Here is a 12,663-nt window from a genome sequence, read left to right as displayed (position 1 = left end):
AGATATCAAGACAAGTTTCGCTAATTCTATCCCAAGATATGCTTCAAAATGTATCTGTTACCATTATATTAGAAGTAGCATTGGAAAATGTGAAGTTCCTAAGTAAAAATCAGGGTTGCTTCCCTAAATATGCCTTTTTTAAGATTACCTTTTCCTGTTAGAGTAAGAATCAGACTTGAATAATATACATTTCATTCTAACAGTCAAGTATTCATAGGACGACTATAGGAATTCTCCTCCCTAATGCTGTGTTTCCACAATTGCTATTCCCAATGGGTAAAAACAGGGAGACACAAAGATACAGAAATGCTCCATTTGCCTCTTTAGTTGTTTTCCCAGTCAGGAAAGGATTTAAAACTGTAGCATGAAGTGAAATTTTTGAATGAATGTGGATTTTGTTTATCCGTTGTGCTTGTTCTCCCTACATCAGTGATGATAAGATATTGTCAAAATAATATTATTTCCATACTATAAAGGCAAAATAAAAGCAAGGACACATGTTCTAATAAAAAGTTATGTTTAGATGTTTATTCCACTTTTTTGAAATATATTGAAGGAGGGTCCCAGAAGCTGAAAATCTGATGCTCAGCACTGTCCCCCCACCCTACTGCCTCCAGACTAAGTGCAGTGTTTGTTTCTACACACCCTCTAGCTTCATTAAGCAAAACCACTCATCTATCTCACAAAGAGACAGAGGAAATGTAAAACATCCCAATTTCCTAAGCAAACACCTGGCCAATGGAAAGCAAAAGGCTTCGGATGGAAGACTTCATTCGTTCATTCGTTCATCAAACTCTTTAAATTACTTCCTAGTGTGAAATACTCCCACTTTCCATGTTTGGTTATTTACTTTTGGCTCAGTAAAATAATTGGAAAGTTGACACTTTTCCAAAATGTTAGACAACACATTGCAAGATACAATAAGATACAAAATGAATAATATTTTCAGCTCTCTCCACCTCTCAATATAGGGGCTCTGAAAAATATGAAGAAAGGGAAAAAGAATTTGGTGAACAGGATTTCTCTCCCTTGCTGCCTCTCCATTGCCTTTTCATTTCCCCCTTGCAAACCTGGGTAATGTAAGTAATTAATTTTCAATAAGCTGAATAAATGGTCTTCTGCTATTAAATAGCTCTAACAGGTTGAGAGGTTTACAGTGATGTGAGCATTCCAGGCAAATGTATTTAGTGAAGCCTTGGAAATCTCTGATAAGATTTCATAAATACCCTTTGCTGAACTGGCAGCTTGTAGAGTCCAGCACTGATACTGGGGCTGCTAAATGGGCTACTCAGGGCACACTCTGTCACTAGGGTCTCAAGCTTTTGCAAGAGAGGTTTTAGTGCTAGATATCCCTATGGTTCAAATTTCATAGCAGGGGAAATAACTGCCCCAAATTTAAAACCCAGAAAATATGATCAGCCGTCCTTTGGGAAGCTGTCTAAACAGAGGAAGGAAGTCAAGAACACACTGAATAAAACCAAATTCAGATCTCTATGTTTTACTCTTTCCTCTGTGGCAAAATCATCTCCCAAATTAATCTTACACTTTATTTTTTTACCATCCAGACAATTATCAAAATCATTATCATGAAGCCTGGTTGGCCCTGCCTCATATCATATCTCCACCCTGTCACCTGGCAGTGATGTCTTTTCCCACTTCCCCTGCTTCCACACAGTGGTGACACTTTGAAGCAGTGCTGATGAGGTTCCCAAATCTGTTGTTTCTGCTTAAAATTGATAATCTCCTATGATACAAACCTCAAGCATCTATTTTTAATGAAATCTTTAGATGAATATCAAAGAACTATTTAGCCATGCCTAATATTTTAATTAGATTATATTCTCAATTTAACCCATTAAACCTCCTTTGATGATCCCAATATTTAGTGTTTAGCCCCAGATGCATGAGGTAATGAATACCGGACCTTTTGATTTAATGAGAATTTCAGCTCTTCCAGCCTGCGCCTCTTTGTATACCTTTTATTTTGCTGGCTATAGAATTCAGTTAATTGAAGGAGTCTCTTACCATCACACATTAAGGAGTATAAATTAGCATCCCTATTCTGATTGGCAAATGCGAGCAGACAGTTTTGCTTTGATCTGAGGAGTGAGCTGCAGAAGCCAGCAGCCCTCTGAAAATGAGCTGATGGCCCTTGTTCCCAGGGCAAAATGCAGATGCATCCATGTGTCACAAAACACTTAATGTCTTAATTGATCACCTCCCAATTCTTCCTGTCCTGTGTGCATCATTCTCTTTAGAGACTTGTATATGCGTGTGTCTGTATATGTCTATTTGTGTATCTGTATCTTTGTCTTTCTTTCTCTGTTCATCCTTTCTGTTTCTCCCCTCTCCTTAGGCAGCTAGGGACCTAGGTTTTAAATTAATCTGAGACAAAGAAAAATGAAATAATATAGATTCCCTCACCTTGAAATGTATAAGACTATCTGGTAGAGCTATTCAGAACCTTCCACAAACAAAGATTCTTAAGAACTAACTCTAACTTCCAATGCTCTCAACCAGGCGGATCCCAAGCCGTTGGTACTGCGTCACTTAATATGAAGTAGATAGGCTATTCTGTGTTTTGGCAAGGAAATCAGCCTTCTAATCTGTTCCAGTGATAATGCAATTCTCCTGTACCTCAACAAGTCAGTTACATAAAAGAAATGTCAAGGTAAAAGATCAACACCTCCATCACTCACTGTAAATGCCAAAATAAAATAACAGAAAATTCAAATTATAGGGCTTCTGGATAAATATGGTATACTGAACACACACACACACACACACACACACACACACACACACACACATCTATTTCATTCCCTTGACAAGTCCTACTAAAATAATAGTAAAGGTTTTTAAGTGGCATAAGTATATAAGAACAGGAGGAGGGACAATAGTAACAACATTTTGAAAACTGGAAAGCATATGAGTTGTTTAAAAGAATTAGCAGACTCAAAAAACACTAAATTCTTTTTATATTTTCATAGAATATGAGATTTCTCCAAAATACTAAATTCTAAGCTAGCAATAGGAAAGCCAAGAATCAATCTGACTTACACTCTAGAATACCCAAAATGCTCAGGAGTTAATGGTGTCAGTTACCTCTCAAAGTAGGAATGAATGGAGATGTGGGGCAGGGGGAGCTAATGAAGGGTGACTGCATGAAAGTCAGTTTAAGAGCAGTTACACCTGTAAATCCTTTCCTCAATTCCCACGCAGCCAAGCACAGCCCTTCCACTGCCCCAGTAAAAGACACTGCCCTAGTATCTTTGGAGTCAGGGACAATTGGTTCTATTGAGGATGCACAGTAAGTACTGAAAAAAGAGTCAGTAGTGAACATGTGTACTGTAAACATAGAAACTTCTGGTCATCCATTTGGCTCCCAGAACGTTGGGACTTTATCCTACAAGCAGGAATTTGGAAGGAAAGTTCTTCTCTGGGGAATCTGACCAGCCTAAAAAAAAAGACCTAAAAATCCTGACTTCAGAGGTTCTCCAACTAAAGACCCCAACCTTGTTATACTACAGTTAAACCTCACAATCAACAAGTCCCATCCATGTACTCAGTTTCCTATCAGCTTTCTGGCCTCTCACTTAAATATGAGCAGACAACCAAGAATTTCCAAACGTCTGAGGATATGCCACAGGACCATTTTAAAAAGGAACGAGAAAATTAAAAGAGATCTTGGGAATTCGAATTAGAGTCAAAAAATTAAAAACACAAAAATAAGGTTAGAAGACAACATTGAGGAATTTTTCCAAAAATCAGAGAAAAAAGGCAAAGGGATAGAAAATAGGAGATAAGACATTAGAAATTTAGAGAATAAATCCAGGGGGTAAAAATCCAAATAACAGGAGATCTATAGAAATCATTAAAGAATTCAAGAGTACTCCCCATAACTCAAAAAAAAAAAAAATACATTTTCAGACTTAAAAGAGTTTATTGAATACCTGGAACAATGGATGAAAATAAACCTAAAGCAAGGCATATAATTGTAAAATGTCAGTATACTGGCTACAAAGAAAGTATCCTACAAGCCTCCAAAAAGGAAAATAAATGAATAAATAAAACAAGATGCACATAAAAAATCAATCGAAGTCGTTTTAGACTTCACAATAGCAATTGGAAGCTAAAAGTCAGTGAAGTGATGCATTCAAAAGTATTCAAAAATGATTTCCAACTTAGAATGCTATACTTAGCCAAATTACTAATAAAGCATGAAATTAGGTTAAAGATATTTTTAGATAAGGAAGATCTCCAAACATTTACCTCTAATGTACCAACTGTGAAGAAACTGTATTAAACTGTGCTCCACCAAAATGAGAGAGTAAACCAAGAAATTAAAAAGATATGGGAAGCAAGAGTAAAATACAATGAAATTAAAGGAATCCCCAGGATGTTGGCAAGGGAGAGCCATTTACATAGAATCCAGAATGGAGCAGATCAGAAGGCTCTGGGAGAGGTGTGTTGGGGAAAATGAAATGTTAGGAAGTTGTGAATATCTTGAGAGTTTGGGAATAAATTAGTCATAAGTACATTAAAATTAAGAATAATAAAATAAGTGTTAATTCCAAGGAAAACAAAACGTCTCACAGAAAAGTCATTGATTACCTGGCTTAGCTGAGAATTGCATGTACACATCATCACAATGGTCTAGGCTGAGCGCGGTGGTTCACTCCTGTAATCCCAGCACTTTGGGAGGCCAAGGCGGGCAGATTACTTGAGGTCAGGAGTTCGAGACCAGCCTGGCAAACATGGTGAAACCCCGTCTCTACTAAAAATACAAAAAAATTAGCCAGGCGTGGTGGTGGGCGCTTGTAGTCCTAGCTAGTCAGGAGGCTGAGGCAGGAGAATGGTGTGAACCTGGGAGGCGGAGCTTGCAGTGAGCCGAGATTGCACCACTGCACTCCAGCCCGGGCGACTGAGCGAGACTCCATCTCAAAAACAAAAACAAAGAAAACCCTCATAGAACTATTTGACTCTTTAAACAATGTTCATGGTGATAAAACCCTAATTAAAATTAAAAATAAAGGACTTAGGAAGGGAAGGAGAAAAAAACAGATGGAAAAAGAGCAGAGCACGCATACAGTATTCGTTTTTTGCTCATAGCATGTAAATTATTCTCATTTGAAACTCAGGATGAGGAGCACCCGTCTATCCTATACCCATTGTTTTCCACAGCCTATTTCCAAGCTCAAGTCAAGCACTGTGGAAAAATAAAAACAATTTAGCCATTCTTTAATTTCCAGCTAGAATTTGGCAACTATGCTTAACCACTCCATCGTCTATAGCCATGGAGACTAGGGTGACAATAGATGTTAGAAATGTTCAGCTAAGGCCAGGCGTGGTGGCTCACGCCTGCAATCCCCGCACTTTGGGAGGCCAAGGCAGGTGGATCACAAGATCAGGAGATCAAGACCATCCTGGCTAACACTGTGAAACCCCCTGTCTGCTAAAAATACAAAAAATTTACTGGGCATGGTGGCATGTGCCTGTAATGCCAGCTACTTGGGAGGCTGAGGCAGGAGAATCGCTTGAACCCAGGAGGTGGAGGTTACAGTGAGCCAAGATGGCGCCACTGCACTCCAGCCTAGGCAACAGAACAAGACTCCATCCCAGAAAAAAAAAAAGAAAGAAAGAAATGTTCAGCTAATTCCCAAAGTTTATATTAGTCAATATTTTTAAACAAGTTATTCTTGTCATTAAGAGATATCCATCATGGGTTTTTTTTTTTTTTTGAGACAGAGTCTTGCTCTGTTGCCCAGGCTGGAATGCAGTGGTGAGATCTTGGCTCACTGCAACCTCCACCTCCCAGGTTCAAGCGATTCTCCCTCCTCAGCCTCCCAAGTAGTTGGAATTACAGGCATGCACCACCACTCCCGGCTAATTTTTGTATTTTTAGTAGAGACGGGGTTTCACCATGTTGGCCAGACTGGTCTCTAACTCCTGACCTCAAGTGATCCACCCACCTCAGCCTCCCAAAGTGCTAGGGTTACCAGCGTGTGCCACTGCGCCTGGCTCATCATGTCTTTTTTTTTTTTTTTTTTTGAGGTGGAGTCTCGCTCTGACTCCCAGGCTGGAGTGCAATGGTGTGATCTCGGCTCACTGCAGGCTCCACCTTCCGGGTTCACGCCCTTCTCCTGCCTCAGCCTCCCCAGTAGCTGGGACCACAGGCACCCGCCACCACTCCTGGCTGATTTTTTTGTATTTTTAGTAGAGATGGGGTTTCACCATGTTAGCCAGGATGGTCTTGATTTCCTGACCTCGTGATCTGCCCATCTCGGCCTCCCAAAGTGCTGGGATTACAGGCGTGAGCCACCGTGCCCAGCCCATCATGTCTTTTTTTTTTTTTTTTGAGATGGAGTCTCGCTCTGTCGCCCAGGCTGGAGTGCAGTGGCGCAATCTCGGCTCACTGTAAGCTCTGCCTCCCGGGTTCACGCCATTCTCCTGCCTCAGCCTCTCCAAGTAGCCACCACGCCTGGCTAATTTTTTGTATTTTTAGTAGAGACGGGGTTTCACCGTGGTCTCGATCTCCTGACCTCGTGATCCGCCTGCCTCGGCCTCCCAAAGTGCTGGGATTACAAGCGTGAGCCACCGCGCCCGGCCCATCATGTCTTTTTTTAAGCTAAAAAGTTCTGTAAAAACTTCAGAAGAAATCGTGCCTTTTCCCTGGTAGATTCCATACTGGAATCATAGGCAAGTCTTTATCACTTAAGAGGGTTCCCATGAATTTGAATTCTAGCTTCTCTCCCCACATAGCATTACGTCTGTCACCAAATAGGATAACAGAAACTCCGGGGCTGGATGAGTGTTGGATAAGTAATGGAGGGGGAAAGGACCCTTCTAACGGAAACATCCTCAATGAAGGCTCTGAATCCTATTTCATTCAGGGCTTACACATCCTCTCTTAGCCCAAGAGGTAGAACAATGACAGACAAAGAGAGAATAAGATGAAGTTATTTTAGAAAATAAAATTTCTTTGAAAGAGACATAACTCCTTTGTAATGATGTGGTTAGGCCCAAGACCAATAACTTTTAGTTAACCATGTTGTAACCGTTGGGTACTGTGATGTTTGTAACATATCATATTTATCACTGATATGTTCAGATCTGTATTGTCATTCATTATCTTCCTCTAGCTCTTTTCATCCAAGATCTCACAGTAGGTACTTTCATAGTTCTTATCTCATCCTGTCACCATTCTAAACTGATTCATAGGCACTAACCTCATTTTTCAGATGCCAAGTTAGAGAAATAATGTTATCATTGGTAAAAGTAAAATTAGAATTTAAGCATCGGCCTGGCACAGTGGCTGACACCTGTAATCCCAGCACTGTGGGAGGCAGAGACAGGCAGATCACATGAAGCCAAGGGTTAGAGGCCAGCCTGGCCAACATGTTGAAACCCCATCTCTATCAAAAATACAAAAATCAGGGCCGGGCGTGGTGGCTCACACCTCTAATCCCAACACTTTGGGAGGCTGAGGTGGGTGGATCACCTGAGGTCAGGAGTTTGTGACCAACCTGGCCAACATGGTGAAACCTAGTCTCTACTAAATATATATATATACACACACACACAAAATTAGCCAGGTGTAGATTCTGTGCCTGTAATCCCAGCTACTCTGGAGGCTGAGCCATGAAAATCACTTGACCCTGGGAAGCAGAGGTTGCAGTGAGCCTGGCTGACAGAGTAAGACTCTCTCTAAAAAAATAAAATAGGCTGGGCATGGTGGCACACACCTGTAATCCCAGCTACTTGGGAGGCTGAGGCGGGAGAATCGCCAGAACCCAGGAGGCAGAGGTTGCAGTGAGTCGAGATTGTGCCACTGCACTCCAGTCTGGGTGACAGAGTTAGACTCTCTCTGTCAGGAAAAAGAAAAAAAAAGAATTTAAGCCTCTAAGTCAAGCCATTCATCATGCTAAATCTGATGTGGTTACCCAATACTATAAAAAGAGTAATGGCTGGGCGTGGTGGCTCAAGCCTGTAATCTCAGCACTTTGGGAGGCCAAGGTGGGCGGATCACAAGGTCAGGAGATTGGGACCATCCTGGCTAACATGGTAAAACCCCATCTCTACTAAAAATAAAAATAAAAATAAATTAGCTGGGTGTGGTGGCGGGCGCCTGTAGTCCCAGCTACTCTGGAGGCTGAGGCAGGAGAATGGTGTGAACCCAGGAGGCAGAGCTTGCAGTGAGCCGAGATCGTGCCACTGCACACCAGCCTGGGCAACAGAGCAAGACTCCATTTCAAAAAAAAAAAAAAAGAGGGTAATAAGAGAAGACTCGTGGAATTCTTATCAATGAAATCATAGAGGAAAGGTTATCAGTGTACTCACAGAACAGGCATAAATGAAATGGAAAAGAAATGTGTCATTGCGGGTGGGTTACAACCAGAAAATACAAAAGGAGAGAAAACACAAGAACCATTCTGAATTTTCATCTCACTCCTAAATATTATTGGAATTATCTCTGACTGTTAGATGTATTAATTTCATAACTTGCCTGATAACAGGCTGTATAATTTCAGACAAGTCAACATCTCGGACTGTCAGTTGCCTCATCTGTAATTAAAAGAGATCAGGTCAGAATTTTTGTAGTAGAGAAACGTAGAAATTTAAGATAGCTAAGAGATCATCTAGCTCATCCTATTGGATATAGGACTACTTTCTAAATAGGCTTCAATGAAAACAGGGCTAAGGAATTTAGTACCTTCAGGAAAGCTCATTCAACTTTCAGATGGCTCGTAATCAGAAGTTTTTCCAAAAGTTGATCTAAGATTTTACTAGATAATTTCTACCTGCAGTGTTAAAAACTTATATCCAAAATTGCTATGAAAATCTTCTCCTCCACATGCTACAATGACAGTAGCTCCACAATCACTTTTATCACAACATGAGTTATTTGTAAGGTAAGATAATTAGCATTGGCTTCTAGTCTTAATTCTGCCACTGTCTATGTGACGTTAGCAAAGCACTCACCACTATATCTGGACCTTAATTTCTCCAGTTTATAAAATGAAGGGCTTAGATTTTGTCAAATGTCTCTTCTAACACTGACAATTTCTTCCTGACTGTATCTTTGTCTTGACTTAGTGGAACATCACTTTGTTCTCGCTGACTTTCTAGAATGAGGTGTTGGAACTTCTTTAATAAATAAAGAAATATCCTTTTCCTCTCTTTGTTGTTTCCCTTAAAACTTCTAATTGCTGTGGATATATGTGTTTAAATTAAAATCTAGAAACTGAAATCTTTGTGAGATAAAAAAATTAATAACTTGGGACTTGCAGTCCCTTTCCTACAATAAAAAAGATAGATTAGGATCTTAACAGTTAGAAAGAACCGTACAGGATATCTAGCCCCATCTCCCACTACTGGAGAAATCTGTAATAGACAAGCCCTTATGTTTTGTCTTACAGCCTCTGGGATTTCTAGTGAAAACGTACTCAATGTTTTGTGGACTTATCCTGTTCTATTGATGTACGACACAGTGCCTGTCTTCGAATGTTGTTGCAGAATCTGCTTCCCTGGAACCACCCATTGATTCTGGTTCTATCATCTGTTAGCATGGCAGAATAGATGCACCTCTTCATGCTTAATAGCCCCATTCAGATTCAACTACCATAGCTGAACCTCCTTCCCCACTTCTCCCCCAAAGCTTTGCTCCTCCAAGCTAAAGCTCACACTTCTTTAGTTGTTGTTTTCCACACCTTTTACTATCCAGGTTCCTGCAGACTGGATAGTTTTAGCTTGTCTATATTCTCTTTAAAATATGATGCCAAAAAGATAAACATATAAAATACGTCAATTAACTTGTTATTTTTCACATATATTGAACCCAATTCAGGAAGACCAGGGAGTCACCGCTTCAACTAAATATGTTTATTGCACAATTCTCTTAGCACCAGAAAGCATTCTGCTTGCTCTGTGCCTTCACATCTCTCTCTAATTATCAAATACATTGATGAAAGCCAGCCTTCTATCTTTTGAATTGGTGTCATGGACTCCAGCTCAGCATTCTTAGTGCTACCGTCAGCTAAAACTGGGCTGTATGGTATGTTGTCCATTTCTTACGATCTCACATCATGTGAGCAGAAATATTACCAGGAATCCCTCTCTGAGAATCTATGAAATGAAGTCCATCAGAAACACAGCATTTGAACAAGTGCAGAACAAATTGTTTATGAAACGTGGGATTAGATCTAAAATGACTTCCCTACCTTGGCTATTTTGTGATATTTTTGCTTCTTCAAAATTAGACCTCTGAATGTCTTTTAAAAAATATATCATAATAAACATAGTTTTGTCAGATCTTTACCACAAGTGAAACTGAGTTGAGGCAAAAGCCTGGGTTATTCAGACAAAATACTTTTTCAGCCTATGGAAGGTTTGATCAGTACTGAAAGCCAAAACCAAAAAGTGCTGTCATGTTACATTAAATCGAGACTAAATTGTGCCTATCCTCTACCACTATCACTAACTCACTATATAAAGATAAATAAAACTAGGAGAACTTTGCTGTTGGATTGTTTGCCATCAATTTCAGGGAATTTTTTGATGAGAAAACTGTGCCATAGTTGGTGTGGCTGGTGCCACAGTTCTCACCTCTTCCCTTGCTACCTAATCCAACAAGAAACCACCACAGGGGAGGACCAGGGTAAGGAGGAATGAGTATCTTCCCAAGTTTAATGCTCATGAATTATAGACCCAAATAGTCCCTGGGCTCCAGGACTCATCCTGCCTCCAATCAGGCAGAGCTGTGCATATACTAACAGCTTCCCTATTTACCTGCTTTTCCAAGACAAAAAGGTCATGAAATACACCCAATCCACACCTGTTAGACTCAGAACAAGCCCTTGACAAGTTATTGTGAAAGCAGAAGACAGAAATGCCTGGTGCTTTTGAGTTTGGGTTCACCATCTAATTCACACACACACACACACACACACTTTTGCCCAAATACAGTTTTTCTACTCACTTTAAAGATTCTTTCGAACTCCTGTTTAGTAGTTGTTCTTCCTGGGATTAGAAGAATTTGATTTTTCCCTTAGCTCCATAACCTTGTGTAATAGTATCCCTATACACAAGGGATACACACTTTCCCTTCCAAGTTACCAAGAACATTCTCAGTCACAAATCACTTTTTTTTTTCCCACCAAGTCTTTTGTCTTATTGTAAAGCATTTGCCAAAAACTTCTGCCTTAAAACAGTACTGTCATTGTCTGAACATGGGAGGGAGGAGAAAAATCTGAGCATAGATTCGCTTTTAATAGCCACAATCTTTAGGTTGTGTAATCTAAAGAAATGAGAGAGGTGTTCTTATAAAGTGATAGAGACAAAATGCCAATCAATGCATTGTTACCAAGAAAAATAAATAAACTGCATGAGAAAAGAAGTGAACAGGGAGACAGAGGAGACATTTTTTAATCCTTCCTTGGCTGTTAGCTAGTCCTGATTTCATTAGTAAATCCTTCAATCTTGCTAAGCCTCAATTTCCTCATCTATGAAAGGGAAAAATACCCATATGTCATCTGAGACTCACAAGATCATTGATTGATTACAGAGCACTTTGGAAAATCCAAAAGGCTATACAATGTTTATGTTTTAAAACCAATAATTTTGCCTCCTAAATGATGCACTTGGATAAGCTGTCACTCTGACACTTATCTTTACCTGGGATAATGTTTCTCCAACAAGCATATTGCAGAAAAATGAAAAGGCCTCCTGCTACATTCACATAAGGATAGAACTTAGACCTAAAATGATCTTTAGGATTCATCCCCATATTGGAAAAATAAGAAAACAAAAAGATTAACCCACGCTCACACCCACTGTGGTTTTTATAATTATTATTAATCATTAGAACCTGAGGGTCAGGATGCCACTCAGTCCTACTAATTCTTTTCCAGCCTTCCGGGTCTCACTTACCTAAAGACACAACCAGAAGCGAAAGAATCAGAAGGTGAGAGTGCCTCTGGCACAGCTGCTATATTTATATGTGTACTGAGTGTGTAAGGTCATCACACAATTCGGTAGTATAATTTCAAACTCCAAATATCAATACATCTCTGTCTCTTCAGCATTTCAGAACCACAAAATACCAGAGCCACTTTTCCACGTAGGTGGAACTCAAGACCATTAATCAAACGATTCGAAACAGAAAATTTGGAGTGAGAAGGAGGGGATCTGTTAATGAAAGGTTATTCGCAAGTTCATTTCTACAGGGACTAGGAAACTGCCTAGGGCCGAGGGGAGGGGGCGTACGCGCAGGAGAACGCGGTGGCAAACCATTCCTGGAAACGCGTGATCATTCCCAGTTTTGCCCTGCGAGCCTACAAACCCGGTAAAAGAATAAGAGACCTCCCAGGGGAAAAGGAGAGCGGTAAAGCGCAAAGTCAATCAGACCCCCCCCCCTCGCCATCTAGTCCCCAAACAGGTGCACGCCCGTTGGAACGCCTTTAGCCTTAACCCTTTGGCCTTCATCTTGATTTCCTAAAATGCACTGAGAATGAGTATTTCCACACATAACCCGAGGAACACTCACTTTTAAAATATCAGTAGCCCGTGGAACGTGGAAGCGTTGCGGGACAGGAGCGCAACAAGTTCGGGAAGCAGAAATCGCTCTAGGGATTTTCTGTGCCCAAGTTTCCCGCCGCGCGCTGG

The sequence above is a fragment of the Nomascus leucogenys genome, chromosome 15, assembly GCF_006542625.1.
Source record: "Nomascus leucogenys isolate Asia chromosome 15, Asia_NLE_v1, whole genome shotgun sequence".
NCBI classification, from domain to species: Eukaryota; Metazoa; Chordata; class Mammalia; order Primates; family Hylobatidae; genus Nomascus; species Nomascus leucogenys.
Note: the sequence above shows the minus strand (reverse complement) of the source record.